Genomic DNA, 23,974 nt, shown 5'->3' on the forward strand with positions numbered 1-23,974 from the left:
CTCAAAGGTAAGTAGCTAAAGAGGGCAGCACAGTTCTCTCTGGATTAATGATGGCTGCTTGTCGAAAAGAATTTTTCAAATTAACCGCCTCAAAGGTAAGTAGCTAAAGAGGGCAGCACTGTTCTCTCTGGATTAAAGATGACTGCTTGTCGAAAATAATTTTTCAAATTATCCGCCACCACAAACAGGGCAGCACGGTGCTCTCCTGATTAAAGATGGTGGATGACAGCTGAAGAGCGAGTAGAATTTGTTTCCAAACAAGAGTACGTGGAATTTGCCGCCACCACATTTCAACTAAAGATTTCGGCACTGTTCTCTCTGGATTAAAGATGGCGGATGACAGCTGTCAGAAAAGCGCATAGGCTTGTTTCCAAACAAGAGCAAGTGGAATTTGCCAAAACCACATTTCAACTAAAGAGTGCACCACTGTTCTCTCTGGATTAAATATGGTGGATGACAGCTGTCAGAAAAGCACATGGGTTTGTTTCCAGACAAGAGCACGTGGAATTTTGCCGCCACCACATTTCAACTAAAGAGTGCAGCACTGTTCTCTCTGGATTAAAGATGGTGGATGACAGCGGAAGAGCGAGTAGAATTTGTTTCCAAACAAGAGCACGTAGAAATTGCCGCCATCACATTTCAAAGGTAAGTAGCTAAAGAGGGCAGCACGTTGCTCTCTGGATTAAAGATGGCGGATAATAGCTGTCAAAAAAGCGCATAGGTTTGTTTCCAAACAAGAGCATGTAGAATTTGCCGCCACCACATTTCAAAGGTATCTAGCTAAAGAGTGTAGCACTGAGGTTTGTGATGCAAGATGGCGGATGACAGCTGTCAGAAAATACCACGTGAATTTGTTTCCAAACAAGAGCACGTGGAATTTCCCGCCGCCACAAATAGGGGCAGCACTGTGCTCAAAGATGGCTGCTGTCACGTAGAATTGTCTGCCACCACAGGTATCTAGCTAAAGAGGGCAGCACTGAGGATTGCGATGCAAGATGGCTGCTGTCAAAAAGCATTTTTCAAATTATCTGCCACCACATTTCAAAGGTAAGTAGCTAAAGAGGGCAGCACTGTGCTCTATAGATTAAGGATGGCGGATGACAGCTGTCAAAAAAGCACGTGGATTTGTTTATCTTGAGCTAGTGAGGTTAAGTTGGTAGCACTAAGGTTTAGGCCCGCCAAGATGGCAGCACTGCCGATGACAGGTGACGAATTTTACATCTACTACGATAAAGAGGTCAGCACAGTGCTCTGTGGTTTTAAGATGGCGGATGACAGCTGTCAAAAAAGCACGTGGCTGTCAAAAAGCACGTGGCTTTGTTTACCACACGCTAGTTAGGTTAAGTTGGCACTACTGAGGTTTAGGCCCGTCAAGATGGCAGTACTGAGGTTAGCGATGAGTTGTTGTCTGTCAAAAAGCACGTTTCTGTCAAAAAACACGTGGCTTTTTTTACCTCACGCTAGTTAGGTTAAGTTGGCACTACTGAGGTTTAGGTCCGTCAAGATGGCAGCAGTGAGGTTAGCGATGCGTTGTTGTCGATGACAGCTGTCAAAAAGCACGTGGCTTTGTTTACAAATTCAAATCTCGCGCCAAAATTCAAATGTCCCGCCAAAAATTCAAATTTCCCGCCAGAATTCAAATTTCCCGCGGGAGGAGGCGCCCGAACCCGCTTATTATACTACTACTGTCTACTGTTCGAAACTTCTCACCAAACATATCCATGTACTTCTGTCTAATTTCCTCGTCCTGGAGATTTTCTACCATTATTCGTTTACAGACAGATTTCACTTTCTCTACCCCAGGCCTAGATATACTTAGTTCACTACAGATCACAGAGTGGTTTGTATCATCGAAAAATCTGCGCAAAACTCGTATATTCCTAACAGATTTCCTGAATTCGAAGTCTGTTAAGATATAGTCTATTATGGATCTGGTACCCCTAGCCTCCCATGTGTAGCGGTGAATAGTCCTATGCTTGAAGAATGTATTCGTAACAGCTAAACCCATACTAGCACAGAAGTCCAGCAATTGCTTCCCATTCCCTTTAGTTTCCTTATCTTCCCCACATTTACAAATCACCCTTTCGTATCCTTCAGTTCTGTTCCCAACTCTCGCATTGAAATCGCCCATTAGCACTATTCTATCCTTGCTGTTGACCCTGACCACGATGTCACTCAATGCTTCATAAAACTTGTCAACTTCATCCTCATCTGCACCCTCACATGGTGAATGCACGGACACAATTCTAGTCCTAATTCCTCCAACTGACAAATGTACCCACATCATTCGGTCATTTACGTGCCTAACTGGAACTATGTTGCGTGCAATGGTATTCCTGATAAACAGCCCTACCCCAGACTCTGCCCTTCCCTTTCTAACACCCGTCAAGTAAACTTTGTAATCTCTTATCTCTTCCTCGTTATCTCCCCTTACCCGAATATCACTTACTCCTAGCACATCCAGATGCATCCTCTTTGCTGACTCAGCCAGTTCTACTTTATTTCTTCAATAAGCCCCATTAATATTGATAGCTCCCCATGGAATTCCATTTTGTTCGCCAAGTTATTTCCAAGGAGTCCTCGCCTGTCAAGTGGGAGTGGGACTTCGTTACTCCCATAGGTCCGAGGCTTGCTTAAAATGTTCTGAGCTCGGTAAATTCATGAAGCAGGATGCTATCACTATTCTATCCTTGCTGTTGACCCTGACCACGATGTCACTCAATGCTTCATAAAACTTGTCACCTTCATCCTCATCTGCACCCTCACATGGTGAATGCACGGACACAATTCTAGTCCTAATTCCTCCAACTGACAAATGTACCCACATCATTCGGTCATTTACGTGTCTAACTGGAACTATGTTGCGTGCAATGGTATTCCTGATAAACAGCCCTACCCCAGACTCTGCCCTTCCCTTTCTAACACCCGTCAAGTAAACTTTGTAATCTATCTCTTCCTTGTTATCTCCCCTTACCCGAATATCACTTACTCCTAGCACATCCGGATGCATCCTCTTTGCTGACTCAGCCAGTTCTACTTTATTTCTTCCATAAGCCCCATTAATATTGATAGCTCCCCATGGAATTCCATTTTGTTCGCCAAGTTATTTCCAAGGAGTCCTCGCCTGTCAAGTGGGAGTGGGACTTCGTTACTCCCATAGGTCCGAGGCTTGCTTAGAATGTTCTGAGCTCGGTAAATTCATGAAGCAGGATGCTACCCTACTTACACATAGTCCAAATGAGCATCTCTCTTCTATCAGGTTATGGACCACCGGTGAATTGTGTAGTCCTAGCCGGCTGAGCACAAGGAGGGCCAGGACTCAGAATATGTCCGAGATGCCTACTCCCATTCCATAGCAAGTAGTATCCCGACTCTCAGGACCACTTACTAGACCACTCAGCAGTTGCCCATTGTTCACGAACTAGGATGTGACTGCAGTAACCCACAAGCATGAACCATCGATAATAATAATAATAATAATAATAATAATAATAATAATAATAATAATAATAATAATAATAATAACAGTATTAATAAGTGTTATTTTACGGGAGGCCTGTTATGAAACATTTTAAAGCTCATAACAGCAGGTAGTTACGCCGCTCCGGAGACGGAGAACAGACGCATTTTGCAGCCGCTCCTCTGGAGAAGGAATGGTACGCTCCTTTCTGCATTAACTTCCAGAAAGTTAGAGTACCTCTTCTGCCAAGTGCTCCGTACCGAATGTTTCCATCTCCGCCAATGTTGACATTAAAGACTTCGTGCGTGTTTGGTCTGCAAGAGGTATTATATTTCGCTCAAGTCTGCCGGCAGGCCGGTTGGGAACTAGTGTGCGTCACCTGTGACCCGCCGTGTATTACGGAAGTGTAACTGATTCTTGCAGAATGTTCATCAATAAAAAATTAAAAATTGAGAACGTGATAAATCACTTCTCACAAAAATCACGAAAGGAAGAATTGCCACAGCATATTGTACCTTTTGCTTGGTATGATATGCAACAATATGTATGACACACAAACCACTGTCGTATTCTCTGCCCCCTGTAGCCTTGTGGTGGCAAAATTAATATCTTGTGTGGTGTTCAGGTGGTCTAGTCTGTCGTATCTTGAATCAATGACCCCGTTTTCTTTGTCCACTTATTTTCTCATAAGAGTGCAATAATAACACTAGGTGGAGCCTCCCACTACTTAACATGTGAAGAAGTCATGCTTTCCATTGTCCCATGTGAATTCAGTGCATTCAGCATGAATTGGAAAGTACCAATTTTGTTATTCAGCACATTCTTTTCAATCTCCTCTAAGGGTATGCACTGGTTAAATACATGCAGGTCCGACCAACTCAAAATGCATCTGTCCTTTTCTCGACGTACCCTCCCCCTGTTTTTCGGAACTCCCATTATCCACCATTAGATACCTCTCTTATCCCTTCTGACCTCAAATTCGGTTCTCGGGTTCGTTGTTTCCAACGATTTGTTTAATAGTGATTGCAGTCTCTCTCCCTGCATTCCATTATTAAACTCTGTCTTTCCATATCTGATACTCTCCCCTTTACCCGTTTCCATGCCCATTCTTTCCCTTCTCCAAATCTCGCACACCCTAATTCCCCTAACCCTAAATTTTGTAATTTTTACACTTATTCACCCAGTATCCTTCGTTCTCTATATTTGTCTTATACACCTCTTGTATTAAATCCCCCCTTCCCTTCTTCTTATCTTATCCAGTACTTCATCATCCTCTCAGCTATTGCAATTTCTACCGATTCTTTACATACTAATCTAGCCCCCGCATTTGCAGTACAGTCTGGAACACCCATCATAGTCTTACTAAATTTCGCCACCACTTAGTTTAGTTCCTTCCTCCCTCCTAAAATCCCCAAACTTCTACCCCAAATAACGTTTTGCCGTTTACCAGTGTTTCCAACACCATTTTCTGACTTTTGTACTTTATATTCCGGAACTAATTTCGTAATACCCCCACTGCTGCAAGTGCTCCCCTTCCCATAAATTTGGCCATCCTACAGTGATCTCGCCATCATCCGTTACTAGTAATTGTTACACCTAAATACTCAATTTTTTCCACGTCTTATTTCTTCCTGCTTCACCATCCAGACTTTCTTTGCTTTCCTGTCTTTCCTTTTCCTACACACCATAACTGCGTCTTCCGTACATTTACTCCAAGTGACCATGTTCTAGTAGTAGTATAATAAGCGGGTTCGGGCGCCACCGCCACCGCGGGCTCCCAGAGGCCACCTCCACCGCCACCGCAGCCAGAGGCCTCCCAGAGGCCACCTCCACCGCCACCACAGCCAGAGGCCTCCCAGATGCCTCCTCCACCACCACCGCAGCCAGAGGCCTCCCAGAGGTCTCCTCCACCACCCGCGGGAAATTTGAATTTGTAAACAAAGCCACGTGCTTTTTGACAGCTGTCATCCACAATCTTTAATCAATAGAGCACTGTGCTGCTATCATGCGGGCAATTTCGTCAGCTGTCATCCGCCATCTTTAATCCACAGAGCACCGTGCTGCCCTCTTTATGACATGTAGTAGCGGGCAATTTGAAAAGTTCTGTTAGCTATCATCCGCCATCTTTAATCATGAGAGCACCGTGCTGCCATCTTTAGCTAGATACTTTTGAAATGTGGTGGCGGCAATTTGAAAAATTCTATGAGCTCTTGTTTAGTAAACAAAGACACGTGCTTTTTTGACAGCTGTCATCCACCATCTTTAATCAATAGAGCACTGTGCTGCTATAATGCGGACAATTTCGTCAGCTGTCATCCGCCATCTTTAATCTACAGTGCACCGTGCTGCCCTCTTTATGACATGTAGTAGCGGGCAATTTGAAAAGTTCTGTTAGCTGTCATCCGCCATCTTTAATCAAGAGAGCACCGTACTGCCATCTTTAGCTAGATACCTTTGAAATGTGGTGGCGACAAATTGAAAAATTCCACGTGCTCTTGTTTAGTAAACAAACTCACGCGCTTTTTGTCAGCTGTCATCCGCCATCTTTAATCTATAGGGCTCAATGCTACACTCTTTAGGTACATACCTTTGAAATATGGTGGCGGATAATTTAAAAATAAAAATTCTACAGCACCCATCTCTCGGCGCTAATTGCACAAGATGGTGGATATACATGACTCTTTAAAGGGGCTTATGCGTGATGGACGCCATACATAGGTTCTTATGAGACGCCCTTGGGATGCTTGCGCAAGATAGCGGTTATACAAGGTTCCTTATGAGATGCCCTAGAGATGCTTGCGCAAGATGGCGGTTGCTCTTATGAGGCGGCTTAAAGGTCCTTGCACAAGATGGCTACAGACGCCCTAAGGATGCTTGCGCAAGATGGCGGACGCAAGATGGCGGCTATACACGACTCCTTATGAGACGCCTTAAGGGTGCTTGCGCAAGATGGCTGCTGCTCTTATGAAGAAAGCTAGCTTTGAGGCTAACGTGTCATGCTAGTTCGATTCATTAAATTTGGGGCTTAAATGCAAAATGTTAAATATCTCGAAAACGGTGCATCGTAGAGCAAAACGGACAAAATTTGTCTGCCCAATACCTCGGTTCGCAGTACGAAGAACATGATAGCATAAGAAAAGCTTAGTCTAATGATGAGATCAACGGTTCGGTTCCTACTTAGGCCCTTTGGCATTCGCTCTGTTTTAGCTTGTATTGAAGCAAGTCTTCGTAACATGATCAGGTCTAGCTATGGTTGAGAGTATAACGTGCCGTGCAGGTTCGATTCATTAAATTTGCGGCTTAAATGCAAAATGTTAAATATCTCGAAAACGGTGCATCGTAGAGCAAAACGGATAAAGTTTTTCCACCTGATACCTAGGATTGCAGTATCAGGAACATGATAGCATAAGAAAAACATAGTCTAATGATGAGATCGACGGTTCGATCCCTACTTAGGCCCTTTGGCATTTGCAGCTATCTAATTCTACAAGATGGCGGCTATACATTGCTTCTTATGTGACAGCTTAAGAGCGCTTGCACAAGATGGCTGCTGCTCTTATGAGACTCCCTAGGGTTGCTTGCGCAAGGTAGCAGCGACAAGACGGTGACTATACACAGCTCCTTATGATACGGCCTAGAGGTGCTCACACAAGATGGTGGCTGCTCTGATGAAGAAAGCTAGCTTTGCATCGTGCAGTTATCTTTACAGCACTAAACCTCATACCTTTGAAATGTGGTGGCGGGTAATTTGAAAAATTCTACGTGCTTTTTCTTAACAGCAGCTATCTTTAAACAATAGCGGCTATACATAAGCTGTTAAGGCCTCCTCTTATGTCAAGGCATAGCTCTATCGAACAAGTTTAAACCTGCATCGGGATAGCTAGAGTAAGCACGTGCTGCAGTGATGACGTCATTATGCATGTTTAGATTTGCAAATCACTAAAGAAACATAACAAGACTAGAATCGAACACGGCACTCTATGCCGTTAACTTTATCATGTGATCGGAACTTTGATTGAAGTGTTTAGAACACTTAATAAATGATCAAGTCTAAAATAGAACACTGTACTCGATACAACATGTGTTTAGAACATGTCAGGGGATACCTTTGTTCTAGGAAGATTAGGTTGCTGCACATTCCTTGTAGGGCTAATTGGCTAAAGGGCTAAAGGGCAAAAGGGCTAAAGGGCTAATGGGCTAAAGGGCTAAAGGGCTAGGGTGCCTCTCCTCTCTTTATCCGGGCTTGAGACCGGCTCTACAACTAGAGGCGGAGTTAACACCCTAAGGAAGGAAGAATGTTGGGAAATAATCTATACGAATATAGCTACTCGATCGACTATATACTACAGATGGATGACTTAGGTGAGGGTAAGCGCTTACTTAATAATACCTACACGACGTAATACATGCTCTATTTCAAAAATATCTTCTTTTTTACTGTGTGTAAGCAGCATCATGATAGGCTCTTAGCAGTTGTAAACGTTTTACGAGTACGTTGGGGTCTTTACAGTACCTTATATCTACATAGGGTAACAGAGGCTTGTTGTGAACTTGGAGTCTATATGCAGACAGTTGATGTGTAGGGACTTGTTTTGATGTAATACGTGCTTCAGCAGTAGCGTTTCTAGGTACAAACTTAACTTGTTTCGATAGCGATGAAGCGTTGAAATTTCCTTCTTCTTTACCTTGCATCTCTTCTTGAGATGTTTGCACTGCGACAGAACGTGTAGTAGGCTTAGGAAATGAAGTAAAATCATCAAGCTGTAATGGCAATGAATCTTCTTCTTCTTCTTCTACTTTCCCTTTACTACTGTTTTGATCAACATCGTTATCCTTATTATCATAATCATGATCTTGCCTCTCTTTATCTTGAAGTTTGTGCTTAGTAACAGAACTCGCAGCAGGTCTAGACAACAAGGGAGAATTAAAAATCTCTCGCAGAGGTGTACTTTTTAAACATAAATCAGTGTTCCCTTGAATATGGTTGAGCTCTTTGTATTTTGTTCCCGATGAAGCTACATTACACGCGGCTTCATGACGTTGAGCGTTGTATGCGTTCTTGAACTCTCTTCTACAATGTTTGCATTGAAAAATTGTCCTACATGATATCTCATGACGTCTCCTGTGATAGCTTCGCGAAAATGCTTTTCCACACTCTTCGCAAATATACCTAGAAGTGGGTTTTTCCATGACGGACTTTTATCTTCTTCTTTAAATCTACTTGACATTTGTTACTCTCTACTTCGATGATGCGAACAGCTTAGCGATTAACAGTAAACTAACACAAAAGCGTATAACCAAGGTAGCAATAGTAAGGTTTAAGCCCATCAAGATGGCAAGAGTGAGGTTAGCGACGTTCTGTTGTTGGATTTTAAATTCCGCGCTATAACATGCATAAGGTGGCAGCCTTGAGGTTTACCGCCGTAAAGATGGCAGCAGTGAGGTTAGCGACGCCCTATTGTCCTTCAATTTGAGGTTAGGGTCCGTCAAGAAGACAGCTGTCAAAAAAAGCACGTGGCTTGGTTTACTAAACAAGAGCACGTGGCATTGACGTCACGGTCACGCAATCAATCTTCAGCTCTACGTCGTTAAGAGTAGCATTAGGATTCGCTATGTTTAGAAATGTTGGGAACAGAGCAGCAGTATGAATTGCCATGTTTCAAAGCGTGTACTCAATACCTATCGATTTTGCATGCATCGACTCTCGTACTAAACTTCTTCCGCTAGATTGTGCTGCTATCTTAGCATAACCTATACGTATGACCTTAAAGTACAAAGAATAGCCATGTTTCAAAGCGTGTACACATCACCTATCGATTTTGCATGCAACAAATATCGTACTAAACTTCTTCCGCTAGATCGTGCTGCTATCTTAGCATAACCTATACCCATAAATTTAAAGTGCAAAGAATAGCCATGTTTCAAAGCGTGTACACATCACCTATCGATTTCGCATGCATCGACTCTCGTACTAAAACTTCTTCCGCTAGATTATGCTGCTATCTTAGCATAACCTATGTGCATGAACTTAAAATGCAAAGATTAGCCATGTTTCAAAGCGTGTACACATCACCCTGAACTTCTTCCGCTAGATTGCACTGCTATGTTAGCATAACCTTTACGCGCGAACTTAAAGCATTACAAATAACGATGTTTAACAGCGTGTACACATCACCTATTTATTTTGCATGCATCGACTATTTTTTACCGCCAGAGTGTACAACGATCGCATATGTGTATTGCTAACGTATGTGTATAAAGCTAAAGCACAAAGGATAGCTATATTACAAAGCGCGTACACATCTCCTATCGGTTTTTCATACATCGACTATCGTACTAAACTTCTCCCGCTAGAGTGTACAACGATCGCAATTGTGTGCTGCTACCTATGTGTGTGAATTTAAATAATAAAGAATAGCGTGTACACATCACGGATTGATGATGCATGCGTCGACTATCGTACTAGGCTTCTTCCGCTAGAGCATGTAGCCATCGCTTTTGTGTATCCCTAACCCATGTGCACGAACTTAAAGCACAAGGAAGAGCTATGTTCCAAAGCGTGTACACATCACCTATCGATGATGTATGCATCGACTATCGTACTAAACTTCTTCCACAACAGCGTGTGATCATCGCTTGTGTGTGCTGCAATCTTAACATAACCTATGTGCATGAAGTTAAAGCACAAAACTACCCAAGTTCAAAGCGTGTACTCATCACCTATCGATTTTGCATGCATCGACTTTCGTATTAAACTTCTTCCACTAGAGTGTGCGATAACCTTATAAGTATGCTGCTAACTTAGTATAACTTATACACATGAACTTAAAGCATAAAGAATACTGATGTATAAAAATTTGTGAACATAGCAGCAGCAGTAAGAATAGCAATGTTTTAAAGGCGTGTACGCATTGCCTATCGATTATACATGCATCAACTAGAGTACAAAACTTCTTCCGCTAGAGTGTGCTGCTATCTTAGAATAACCTATGTGCACGGATTTAAAGCACGAAGAATAGTTAAGTTTCAAAGTGTGTACACAACACTTATCGATTTTGCATGCATCAACTATCGTACTAAACACATCCTGCTAGAATCGTACTAAACAACTTCTACGCGAGCGTGCGACCATCGCTTGTACATGTGCTGCTATATTAACATAACCTATGTGCACGAACTTAAAGCATAAAGAATAACTATGTGAAAAAAATCTTGTGAACATAGCAGAGTGTTAACTACGTAGGTGTAGACATTGAACTTTGCATTCTGAAGCAGCATACTACGTGACCGTGACGTCACTGCCACGTTCTCTTGTTTAGTAAACCAAGCCACGTGCTTTTTTTGACAGCTGTCTTCTTGACGGACCCTAACCTCACATTGAAGGACAATAGGGCATCGCTAACCTCACTGCTGCCATCTTTACGGCGGTAAACCTCAAGGCTGCCACCTTATGCATGTTATAGCGCGGAATTTAAAATCCAACAACAGAACGTCGCTAACCTCACTCTTGCCATCTTGATGGGCTTAAACCTTACTGTTGCTACCTTGGTTATACGCTTTTGTGTTAGTTTACTGTTAATCGCTAAGCTGTTCGCATCATCGAAGTAGAGAGTAACAAATGTCAAGTAGATTTAAAGAAGAAGATAAAAGTCCGTCATGGAAAAACCCACTTCTAGGTATATTTGCGAAGAGTGTGGAAAAGCATTTTCCCGAAGCTATCACAGGAGACGTCATGAGATATCATGTAGGACAATTTTTCAATGCAAACATTGTAGAAGAGAGTTCAAGAACGCATACAACGCTCAACGTCATGAAGCCGCGTGTAATGTAGCTTCATCGGGAACAAAATACAAAGAGCTCAACCATATTCAAGGGAACACTGATTTATGTTTAAAAATTACACCTCTGCGAGAGATTTTTAATTCTCCCTTGTTGTCTAGACCTGCTGCGAGTTCTGTTACTAAGCACAAACTTCAAGATAAAGAGAGGCAAGATCATGATTATGATAATAAGGATAATGATGTTGATCAAAACAGTAGTAAAGGGAAAGTAGAAGAAGAAGAAAATTCATTGCCATTACAGCTTGATGATTTTACTTCATTGCCTAAGCCTACTACGCGTTCTGTGGCAGTGCAAACATCTCAAGAAGAGATGCAAGGTAAAGAAGAAGGAAATTTCAACGCTTCATCGCTATCGAAACAAGTTAAGTTTGTACCTAGAAACGCTACTGCTGAAGCACGTATCACATCAAAACAAGTCCCTACACATCAACTGCCTGCATATAGACTCCAAGTTCACAACAAGCCTCTGTTACCCTATGTAGATATAAGGTACTGTAAAGACCCCAACGTACTCGTAAAACGTTTACAACTGCTAAGAGCCTATCATGATGCTGCTTACACACAGTAAAAAAGAAGATATTTTTGAAATAGAGCATGTATTACGTCGTGTAGGTATTATTAAGTAAGCGCTTACCCTCACCTAAGTCATCCATCTGTAGTATATAGTCGATCGAGTAGCTATATTCGTATAGATTATTTCCCAACATTCTTCCTTCCTTAGGGTGTTAACTCCGCCTCTAGTTGTAGAGCCGGTCTCAAGCCCGGATAAAGAGAGGAGAGGCACCCTAGCCCTTTAGCCCTTTTGCCCATTAGCCCTTTAGCCTATTAGCCCTACAAGGAATGTGCAGTAACCTAATCTTCTTAGAACAAAGGTATCCCCTGACATGTTCTAAACACATGTTGTATCGAGTACAGTATTCTTTTTTTTCTTTGTCGTTTAGGCCTACTGAGGACCACGGGGCTCGTATCTACTCTTGGGTAAAGTTGTTGCTTTCTTCTTCTTCCAATACTCCTTCATTTGTAGACTATGTGCCAGCTTTCTCTCCTCGGTCCACTTAGTTCCTGTAGTCTTCTTACTTGTAAGGGACGTTGGGAAAACTCCGTGTCGGATGGCTTGACGGAACAGTAGTCGGTCATGAGTTTGTCCCGGTGGGATATCTAGTTGTTCCATATCTGACTTAACTGACGTGATCCATTTGTTCTTAGAAGCCTTGCCTCTTCCTGTTACTGTGAATATCCTGTTGGTGAGTCTTTCGGAATCCAGACGGGACAAGTGTCCATAAAAGGTCAGGCGCCTTTTCCTTATAGACGTGACGATGTCCTCCTGGTGTTCATACAGTTCATCATTATGGCGGATTCTGTAAGTGCCTCCTTCCTCTCTGATTGGTCCTAATATCCTCCTCAGGATCTTCCTCTCTTTTAACTCCAGCTTTCTGAGTGGGCCCTTCCTAGCCATTACAAGGCACTCAGAAGCATACAGAACAGATGGTTTGACTACCGAGTTGTAGTGTCTGAGCTTGAGGTTCTTGGAGAGGCACTTAGATGAATAGATACTACGACACGAGTGATAAGCCCTTTCAAACTTGGTACATCTGGCATCTATGGCTGGGTTCTCGCTCTGATTCGCAGAGATCCATTCTCCCAAGTACTTAACCGCAGGTACTTTTCGTATGGTAGCGTCTGTGAGAGGAATTGTAGAAGGGGCCTCCTTGATATTGGTCATAAATTCAGTCTTCTGGGTGCTGATTTTCAGACCAGTCTTAACCGCTACACTATAAAGACTCTAAGTTGTAGGTAGCCTCCTCTATATTGTTTGCCAGTAGAATGAGGTCATCGGCAAAGGCTAGGCACGTGACAATGAGGTTGTCTCTCTTGTACCCAAGCTTCAGTCCAGCTCCCGGTGGTAGCATAGTTCTCCATTCTCTAATGATCTTTTCCAGGACACAGTTGAAGAGAATGCAGGAGAGACCATCACCCTGTCTAACTCCTGTTCTGATTGGAAAGCTTTCAGATAGTTCACCTCTGAACCTGACCTTGGACGTCCTGTTCCTCAGAGTGGCTTGCATCAATCGTAGGGTCTTCCCATCCAGACCAAGTTCCCATAGTATGGAGAAAAGGGTGTCTCTGTCCACAGAGTTATAAGCTTTCTGAAAATCTACTAGGACCACCACCCAGGGATGTCCACCTCGGCTTTTGTAATTGAGAACTGTCTTAAGATTGTGTATCTGTTCTGGACAAGATCTAGTCTTACGGAAACCAGCTTGGTATTCACCTAACTGTGAGTCTAGCTGTGTAGTGACTCTATTAAGCAGGGCTACAGAGAGGATCTTGTAGGTAATTTGTAACAAGGAAATACCTTTATAATTGTTGAGATCTGTCTTACTTCCCTTCTTGTGGAGGGGGTGAATCACGGCAGACGTCCATCCTTCGGGTAGGGACTCTGTTGTCCATATGTCCTTTATGATTTGATGGATGCTCTGCAAAGACTGGTCATCTGCATGTTTCCACATCTCGGCAACTATGCCATCTTCACCTGAAGCCTTGTTGTTCTTGAGACCAGCGATGATGTCCTTTATTTCTTCTCTCGTAGGTGGTTGAGAATCAGGGTTCCTGTGTGAAGGCTCATGGAAAATAAGCTTTTCTTTAGGTTCCTCTGCGTTTAGTAGCTTCTGGAAATAATCTGCAAGAGTTTTGGTGCAGTCTTTATTGTTCAGTTGAAGTTTTCCATCTGGCCCGTGGAGGATGAGGGTAGAGGCTGTGTACTGGGTCGTTTGCTTCTTAAGTCCTTTGTACAGGTCTCTTGAGTTGTTTCTCTGAAAATTATTTTCAGCCTCTTGCATTAGGCTCAGAGGTAATTTCTCTTGACACTGCGGATGGTGTTAGCTGTAGCTTTTCTTTGCATGAGGAAGGCTTCATAATTGGCTTCAATTTTATGTTGGTTCCACCTAGTCCAGGCTTTACGCCTTTCTTCTATAACCTCATCACACTTTGAACTCCACCATGGGTGTTTGCCTTTGGTTGATGAGGCAGGGATAGTTTCTTGAGCGGCATCCAGCAAGGCCTTTTGTAAGGCAGGCCATCCTTCTTTCTCTGTATTCTTCCTGAGGGTATCCTGAAAATCACAACCCTCATCGCGCAGTCGCAGAGTGTTGAACCTGGGTATCTTACGACTACTTTGGAGAGTTGGTGTTTTTCTAAAGGGTTGCATATTAATCTTAACAAGTGAAAGGTAGTGATCAGAATCTATGTTGGCTCCTCGTAATACCTTGACGTTCTGTATGTCCGTATAATGTTGCCGTGCTATAGCAACATGGTCTAACTGGAATTCACCAAGTATAGGATTTGGACTCCTCCAGGTTTTGGCCTTTCTAGGTAGACGTTTGAAGGCTGTTGATTTCAGGACTAAGTTGTACTAGTCACAGAGTTCAATGAGACGTTCTCCATTTCTGTTTGTTCTCTTATGGGCTGGATAATGGCCTACTATCTTCCGGTACTTCCACTCCTTACCGACTTGTGCATTGAAGTCTCCCATGAGTATGATGGAATGGTGGGAAGGGATCTTATCTAGAGTTTCTTCTAAGGTGGCCCAGCATTGTTCTACATTTTCCAGGTTTGAACGGTTTGTGTCATTCGTGGGTGAGTGGAAATTTACGATTGTGTATGCTCTATTACGAGACCTGAAGGATAACGCGGAGGTCCTTCCGTTAGGTGAAGTGAAATCTAAAATATGGTCAGCCATCTTGTGGTGTACCGCGAACCCAGTACCAAATTGTGGAAGTGTCTTGATAACTCTTTCACCAGGTTTCCCCTTGTAGATTCTGTACACTCCGGACTCTATTGTATCCTCGTCGGTAAACCGAGTCTCTTGTAGCGCTGCTATCATAACCTTGTACTTTTCCAGCACGTCAAGCGTTTGTTTGAGCTTACCTACCTTCAGTAGGGAATTAATATTTATTCTAGCAAAGTACTCGATGTGTCTCTTTGGTTGTCGTTTAGCAGAATTAGATAGAAGTGGGAAGCATGAAGGTGCAGGTTCCCCAGAATCCGATGACCTGCTTGCCCCAGACTGTGTGGGGGTGGATTGTTTACCACCTGGGGTACATTTCTGAATATCCTTTGTCTCCATGTTTCGAGTATTACGAGAGTCGTAATGGTGGTTACCTAAAAGGTAACGGGTTTTTAACGATCAAGGTTGTAAGCCTTGAAGCCACCAGCACTGATCGGCTCACCGACCCAGTTTCCCGCTGGGATTGGTTACCCAACCTTCCACTGGGTTGCTCGGTTTAACAGGGACACCTCTTGTAGGTTACATGCTGGAGTTGGAGTGAAAGAGGCTAAGTTGGGTTCTCTTGCTGAACCCAATATGTTATAGTTGCAGATGACAAGCAACGACGCGTTTCACTCCCATTTGCCCAGAGCCATGTGATGACAAAAGCCACATGGACTACTCCCAGGTTAATTCCTGTGTTCTATTTTAGACTTGATCACTTATTTAGTGTTCTAAACACTTCAATCAATGTTCCGATCACATGATAAAGTTAACGGCATAGAGTGCAGTGTTCGATTCTAGTCTTGTTATGTTTCTTTAGTGATTTGCAAATCTAAACATGCATAATGACGTCATCACTGCAGCACGTGCTTACTCTAGCTATCCCGATGCAGGTTTAAACTTGTTCGATAGAGCTATGCCTTGACATAAGAGGAGGCCTTAACAGCTTATGTATAGCCGCTATTGTTTAAAGATAGCTGCTGTTAAGAAAAAGCACGTAGAATTTTTCAAATTACCCGCCACCACATTTCAAAGGTATGAGGTTTAGTGCCGTAAAGATACCTGCACGATGCAAAGCTAGCTTTCTTCATCAGAGCAGCCACCATCTTGTGTGCGCACCTCTAGGCCGTATCATAAGGAGCTGTGTATAGTCACCGTCTTGTCGCTGCTACCTTGCGCAAGCACCCCTAGGGAGTCTCATAAGAACAGCAGCCATCTTGTGCAAGCGCTCTTAAGCTGTCACATAAGAAGCTATGTATAGCCGCCATCTTGTAGAATTAGATAGCTGCAAATGCCAAAGGGCCTAAGTAGGGATCGAACCGTCGATCTCATCATTAGACTATGTTTTTTTATGCTATCATGTTCCTGATACTGCAATCCTAGGTATCAGGTGGAAAAAGTTTATCCGTTTTGCTCTACGATGCACCGTTTTCGAGATATTTAACATTTTGCATTTAAGCCCCAAATTTAATGAATCGAACCTGCACGGCACGTTATACTCTCTACCATAGCTAGACCTGATCATGTTACGAAGACTTGCTTCAATACAAGCTAAAACAGAGCGAATACCAAAGGGCCTAAGTAGGAACCGAACCATTGATCTCATCATTAGACTATGTTTTTCTTATGCTATCATGTTCTTCGTACTGCGAACCGAGGTATTGTACAGAAAAATTTTGTCCGTTTTGCTCTACGATGCACCGTTTTCGAGATATTTAACATTTTGCATTTAAGCCCCTAATTTAATGAATCGAACTAGCATGACACGTTAGCCTCTAAGCTAGCTTTTTTCATAAGAGCAGCAGCCATCTTGCGCAAGCACCCTTAAGGCGTCTCATAAGGAGTCGTGTATAGCCGCCATCTTGCGCCCGCCATCTTGCACAAGCATCCTTAGGGCGTCTGTAGCCATCTTGTGCAAGGACCCTTAAGCCGCCTCATAAGAGCAACCGCCATCTTGCGCAAGAATCTCTAGGGTATCTCATAAGGAACCTTGTATAACCGCTATCTTGCGCAAGCATCCAAAGGGCGTCTCATAAGAACCTATGTATGGCGGCCATCATGCATAAGCACCTTTAAAGAGTCATGTATATCCACCATCTTGTGCAATTAGCGCCGAGATTTGGCTGCTGTAGAATTTTTCTTTTTAAATTATCCGCCACCATATTTCAAAGGTATGTACCTAAAGAGTGTAGCACTGAGCCCTATAGATTAAAGATGGCGGATGACAGCTGACAAAAAGCGCGTGAGTTTGTTTACTAAACAAGAGCACGTGGAATTTTTCAATTTGCCGCCACCACATTTCAAAGGTATCTAGCTAAAGCTGGCAGCACGGTGCTCTCTTGATTAAAGATGGCGGATGACAGCTAACAGAACTTTTCAAATTGCCCGCTACTACATGTCATAAAGAGGGCAGCACGGCGCACTGTAGGTTAAAGATGGCGGATGACAGCTGACGAAATTGTCCGCATGATAGCAGCACAGTGCTCTATTGATTAAATATGGTGGATGACAGCTGTCAAAAAAGCACGTGGCTTTGTTTACTAAACAAGAGCACATAGAAATTTTCAAATTGCCGCCGCCATATTTCAAAGGTATCTAGCTAAAGATGGCAGCACGGTGCTCTCTTGATTAAAGATGGCGGATGATGGCTAACAGAACTTTTCAAATTGCCCGCTACTACATGTCATAAAGAGGGCAGCACGGTGCTCTGTGGATTAAAGATGGCGGATGACAGCTGACGAAATTGCCCGCATGATAGCAGCACAGTACTCTATTGATTAAATATGGTGGATGACAGCTGTCAAAAAGCACGTGGCTTTGTTTCCAAACAAGAGCACATAGAATTTTTCAAATTGCCGCCACCACATTTCAAAGGCATCTAGCTAAAGAGTGCAGCACTGAGGTTTGTGATGCAAGATAGCGGATGACAGCTGTCAGAAAAAAGCACGTGAGTTTGTTTCCAAACAAGAGCACGTGGAATTTCCCGCCACCACAAAGAGGGCATCACTGTGCTCATAGATGGCTGCTGTCACGTAGAATTGTCTGCCACCACAGGTATCTAGCTAAAGAGGGCAGCACGGTGCTCAAAGATGGCTGCTGTCAAAAAGCATTTTTCAAATTATCCGCCACCAAATTTCAAAGGTAAGTAGCTAAAGAGGGCAGCACTGTGCTCTATAGATTAAAGATGGCGGATGACAACTGCACGTGGATTTGTTTATCTCACGCTAGTGAGGTTAAGTTGGTAGCACTAAGGTTTAGGCCCGCCAAGATGGCAGCACTGCGGATGACAGGTGACGAATTTGCAGCTACGGCGATAAAGAGGGCAGCACAATGCCCTGTGGTATAAAGATGGCGGATGACAGCTGTCAAAAAAGCACGTGGCTTTGCTTATCTCACGCTAGTTAGGTTAAGTTGGTACTACTGAGGTTTAGGCCCGTCAAGATGGCAGTACTGAGGTTAGCGATGCGTTGTTGTCTGCCAAAAAGCACGTGGCTGTCAAAAAACCCGTGGATTTGTTTATCTCGCGCTAGTTAGGTTAAGTTGGCACTACTGAGGTTTAGGCCCGTCAAGATGGCAGTACTGAGGTTAGCGATGCGTTGTTGTCGATGATTGCTGTCAAAAAGCACGTGGCTTAGTTTACAAATTCAAATTTCTCGCGGGTGGTGGGGGAGACCTCTGGGAGGCCTCTGGCTGCGGTGGTGGTGGAGGAGGCATCTGGGAGGCCTCTGGCTGTGGTGGCGGTGGAGGTGGCCTCTGGGAGGCCTCTGGCTGCGGGGCGGTGGAGGTGGCCTCTGGGAGCCCGCGGTGGCGGTGGCGCCCGAACCCGCTTATTATACTACTTCTAGTATATTCATCAACCTCATCTAACCCTCTTTGCAACTTTCTGTTAGTGCCAAGATCAATAGATCATCTGCAGATAGCAGACCCGGTACATGCCACTTCCCTATACAAGGTCATGACCATCTCTCTTCTCCACGTCTCTGATATATTATTTATAAACAATAAAAATAATATTCGTGACAGCTTACAACCTTGTCTCATGCCCCTCTTCGACTCAGTACACTTACTCAACCCTCCCCACTCTAATTTAATCATCACTAGTACTTTCTCATATATTCCTTCTAATGCCGCCTTCATTTTGTTCGACAGTCGTATATCCGTTAATCTAGTAAATAGCGACTCACTGCATCAAAGGCTTTCTCTAAATCAATTGCTGCTACATATAATCTCATCCCCGCTATCTTCACATATTTCGTAATTAAAGTATCCAAAGTCCATACATTGTCCACCGTGTTCCTCCCTTTCCTAAACCCATTCTGATACTCCGATATCCTTCCATTTTGCTCTGCCCAATTTTTAATCCTATTGGCTAAAATTCCTGTATACACCTTCGACAACGAGTCAAGGAGCGTTATTCCTCTATAATTATTAGGATCATTTCGAACCTTCTTATTCTTATATATTGGATATAATGCCCCTTTTCTCCACTCGCTAGGAAATTTCGCCATTTCCCACATCCTGTTAAAACATTTAACCATCACTTTCAACATCGGTTCATTTGGACCCAATAGCTTCCATACCCTGTTTGTAATACTATTCGGGCCTCCCTGCTGCATTTGTTCTTGCTTTACTTAACATCCTAATTACTTCCTGTCTTGTTATCTCCTCATCTAGTATCTGCATTCCTGCTTCTAGTTCTCTTACGATATAAGTCTTGCCGATTTCCCCATGCTAGTTTCCCCTCTGTTTGATTGCACATCAAAGCAATGGTTTAGAGCTACCTACACTCAAACGTAGAGTGCGGCTCTACTTCTAAAATATCCTACCCACTCATTTTCACCTTAATTTATTTCCTTCCCCATTGGTCTCATTCTCTTTATCTTATTTATTGTTTCCCATATCCTCTCCAATCTCTTCTCCTTGCAATATCCGTTTATTCTTTCTGCTTCCGCCTCTTTCCAACATTTCTTTTTCTCATTCAGTAACGTCTTGTAATCTCTTCGTAATTCGCAATATTCCTCCCCGTTTTCTTTTTTCCCTTCTTTCTTAAACTCCGCTAAAGCTGTCACTACAACATCTTGTTTCCTCTTACAGTCTTCACCAAACCACCCCATGACTCTGTTCTTGTTTCTCCCTTCTCTTATCTTCACTTTCATTCCCACTTTCCATACTGGAAGTTCTATTAATTTTAGAACCTTATCCTTATTATTGTCTTCCAGCGCCCTTTCAGTTTTTACCCTTTAAATATCTCCCCTCTCTCTTAAGTCTAATCTCATTTCCTCACTCGTAGTATCATTCCAGATATACTTCCATCCCTCCTTATACCTCACCTTTTTCCTACCCCTCTCCCCACTTTATCGTCCGTACCTCTTAGTTTCATCTTAATGGGCATGTGTTCTGTTGTCCCACATTCTGCCACCTCAAAGCTTATCATTTTATTTAACGCTGTTTCCGTGCTTACTCCTGTATGTAATACACTCTCTCAATTCGATGTGATGTACGTCAACTCCCCCTTACTGTCTCCCCTCATCCATCCGTTTAAAGTATATAAATTTTCTATAGCACATAGCTCTAACACCCTTACTCCGTAACTATTTATACCTTTGTCTTTACCCCTTCTTCTATACCCTCTCACTGCGGTAAATTCCCTCCCATAATCTGGTACCCTATTGCTAACTCTTGCATTCCAATCTCCCATTAAAATCATTTCATCTTCCACATACAGCCCTTTAATTTTGTTTATTTCTTCAGTCAGTTCCTCAAAAAAAATTCGCATAATCTGAATCCTTAGGATGATTATATAATAAAGCCAAACAAATTGCCCCATCGCGTCAATTCGCATTTTAATTCTAAACCACACCACTCCCTCTACCTCACTCTGTATCCTTTCTACCCTCCCCTATCTCATTTTTATTAAAACTGCTACCCCACAAGGGTTTCTTCCCATCCCCCCCATTTTTAATTGGAAAGTACCACTTCATCTTATGATGTATTTTGGCCTACGTAATCTACTTTTCCCACGTGCCTGCTGTAACTGAATCTCACCTTTAACCAGGAAATTTGTATTCCTGACTTTTTTCCTAGAAAATCTAGAACCTCTCCGCGGTAGGGAGACAGGTTAAAACGTGGATGCTTTCCAACGGGGTTATCATTCTGCTAAATATAATCACCTGATCCTCGAAGTTCTTGAAATAAAAGGAATCTCCCTCTCCTTCGTTTGCTTAGCAGCAGTATCCACTATGGTGCAGTTTGATGTCCTGTCATCTTTAATTATGGCTCAAGCCTTGATTTTCGTGCCCCTTTTAGCTGTAGTGTTAGAGGAACACTTGTAAGAATATTCAAGGACGTGATAGCCTGCATTTGGTTTCAAATATTTCATGGGCCGATGACCTAGATGTTAGGCCCCTTTAAATAACTAGCATCATCATCAGCATCCTCAAGTATTTCAGCATATCAGAACATTGTAATAAAACACTACTACCAAAGCCATATTCCTTGTCGCCTTCATAATATCTATGACAGTAGTATCTGGAGGTGGAAACGCAAGTGCCAGTGTTAGGAAAAAAGCCGTCAATTGCACGTTATCTTTCAGCTTTTCGAGGATTTTATCAGGATTAGTGGTTTCCATATTGCTGTTGAAGGCAGTAATTTAGATGTAGTACATTGTAGTAAGTATGTACCGTCCTTTTTAAATGTACCGTCCGTCTATATGTATGTCGGCTCTGTTTGATTGCACATCAAAGCAATGGTTTAGAGCTACCTACACTCAAACGTAGAGTGCGGCTCTACTTCTAAAATATCCTACCCACTCATTTTCACCTTAATTTATTTCCTTCCCCATTGGTCTCATTCTCTTTATCTTATTTATTGTTTCCCATATCCTCTCCAATCTCTTCTCCTTGCAATATCCGTTTATTCTTTCTGCTTCCGCCTCTTTCCAACATTTCTTTTTCTCATTCAGTAACGTCTTGTAATCTCTTCGTAATTCGCAATATTCCTCCCCGTTTTCTTTTTTCCCTTCTTTCTTAAACTCCGCTAAAGCTGTCACTACAACCTCTTGTTTCCTCTTACAGTCTTCACCAAACCACCCCATGACTCTGTTCTTGTTTCTCCCTTCTCTTATCTTCACTTTCATTCCCACTTTCCATACTGGAAGTTCTATTAATTTTAGAACCTTATCCTTATTATTGTCTTCCAGCGCCCTTTCAGTTTTTACCCTTTAAATATCTCCCCTCTCTCTTAAGTCTAATCTCATTTCCTCACTCGTAGTATCATTCCAGATATACTTCCATCCCTCCTTATACCTCACCTTTTTCCTACCCCTCTCCCCACTTCATCGTCCGCACCTCTTAGTTTCATCTTAATGGGCATGTGTTCTGTTGTCCCACATTCTGCCACCTCAAAGCTTATCATTTTATTTAACGCTGTTTCCGTGCTTACTCCTGTATGTAATACACTCTCTCAATTCGATGTGATGTACGTCAATTCCCCCTTACTGTCTCCCCTCATCCATCCGTTTAAAGTATATAAATTTTCTATAGCACATAGCTCTAACACCCTTACTCCGTAACTATTTATACCTTTGTCTTTACCCCTTCTTCTATACCCTCTCACTGCGGTAAATTCCCTCCCATAATCTGGTACCCTATTGCTAACTCTTGCATTCCAATCTCCCATTAAAATCATTTCATCTTCCACATACAGCCCTTTAATTTTGTTTATTTCTTCAGTCAGTTCCTCAAAAAAAATTCGCATAATCTGAATCCTTAGGATGATTATATAATAAAGCCAAACAAATTGCCCCATCGCGTCAATTCGCATTTTAATTCTAAACCACACCACTCCCTCTACCTCACTCTGTATCCTTTCTACCCTCCCCTATCTCATTTTTATTAAAACTGCTACCCCACAAGGGTTTCTTCCCATCCCCCCCATTTTTAATTGGAAAGTACCACTTCATCTTATGATGTATTTTGGCCTACGTAATCTACTTTTCCCACGTGCCTGCTGTAACTGAATCTCACCTTTAACCAGGAAATTTGTATTCCTGACTTTTTTCCTAGAAAATCTAGAACCTCTCCGCGGTAGGGAGACAGGTTAAAACGTGGATGCTTTCCAACGGGGTTATCATTCTGCTAAATATAATCACCTGATCCTCGAAGTTCTTGAAATAAAAGGAATCTCCCTCTCCTTCGTTTGCTTAGCAGCAGTATCCACTATGGTGCAGTTTGATGTCCTGTCATCTTTAATTATGGCTCAAGCCTTGATTTTCGTGCCCCTTTTAGCTGTAGTGTTAGAGGAACACTTGTAAGAATATTCAAGGACGTGATAGCCTGCATTTGGTTTCAAATATTTCATGGGCCGATGACCTAGATGTTAGGCCCCTTTAAATAACTAGCATCATCATCAGCATCCTCAAGTATTTCAGCATATCAGAACATTGTAATAAAACACTACTACCAAAGCCATATTCCTTGTCGCCTTCATAATATCTATGACAGTAGTATCTGGAGGTGGAAACGCAAGTGCCAGTGTTAGGAAAAAAGCCGTCAATTGCACGTTATCTTTCAGCTTTTCGAGGATTTCATCAGGATTAGTGGTTTCCATATTGCTGTTGAAGGCAGTAATTTAGATGTAGTACATTGTAGTAAGTATGTACTGTCCTTTTTAAATGTACCGTCCGTCTATATGTATGTCGGCTCTGTTTGATTGCACATCAAAGCAATGGTTTAGAGCTACCTACACTCAAACGTAGAGTGCGGCTCTGATATTTTAACAATGTACAAATACAATGCGTATGTTTGCGCGATGTTAATTAATATGTATAAATCAATTGCCGTTCTTCAGTAGACCTTGCTGATTGTCGGAAAACTATGTTCTCAACTTTATTAATATGTACAACAC

General features: G+C 42.6%; 1 protein-coding gene across 1 annotated transcript in view; it reads left to right on the forward strand.

Moving 5' to 3' along the window:
- LOC136885373 (zinc finger protein 649) overlaps nt 1-23,974 on the forward strand; it is a 136,528-nt gene that overhangs the window by 87,049 nt on the left and 25,505 nt on the right. The window lies entirely within an intron of this gene.

The sequence above is a fragment of the Anabrus simplex genome, chromosome 14, assembly GCF_040414725.1.
Source record: "Anabrus simplex isolate iqAnaSimp1 chromosome 14, ASM4041472v1, whole genome shotgun sequence".
NCBI lineage: Eukaryota > Metazoa > Arthropoda > Insecta > Orthoptera > Tettigoniidae > Anabrus > Anabrus simplex.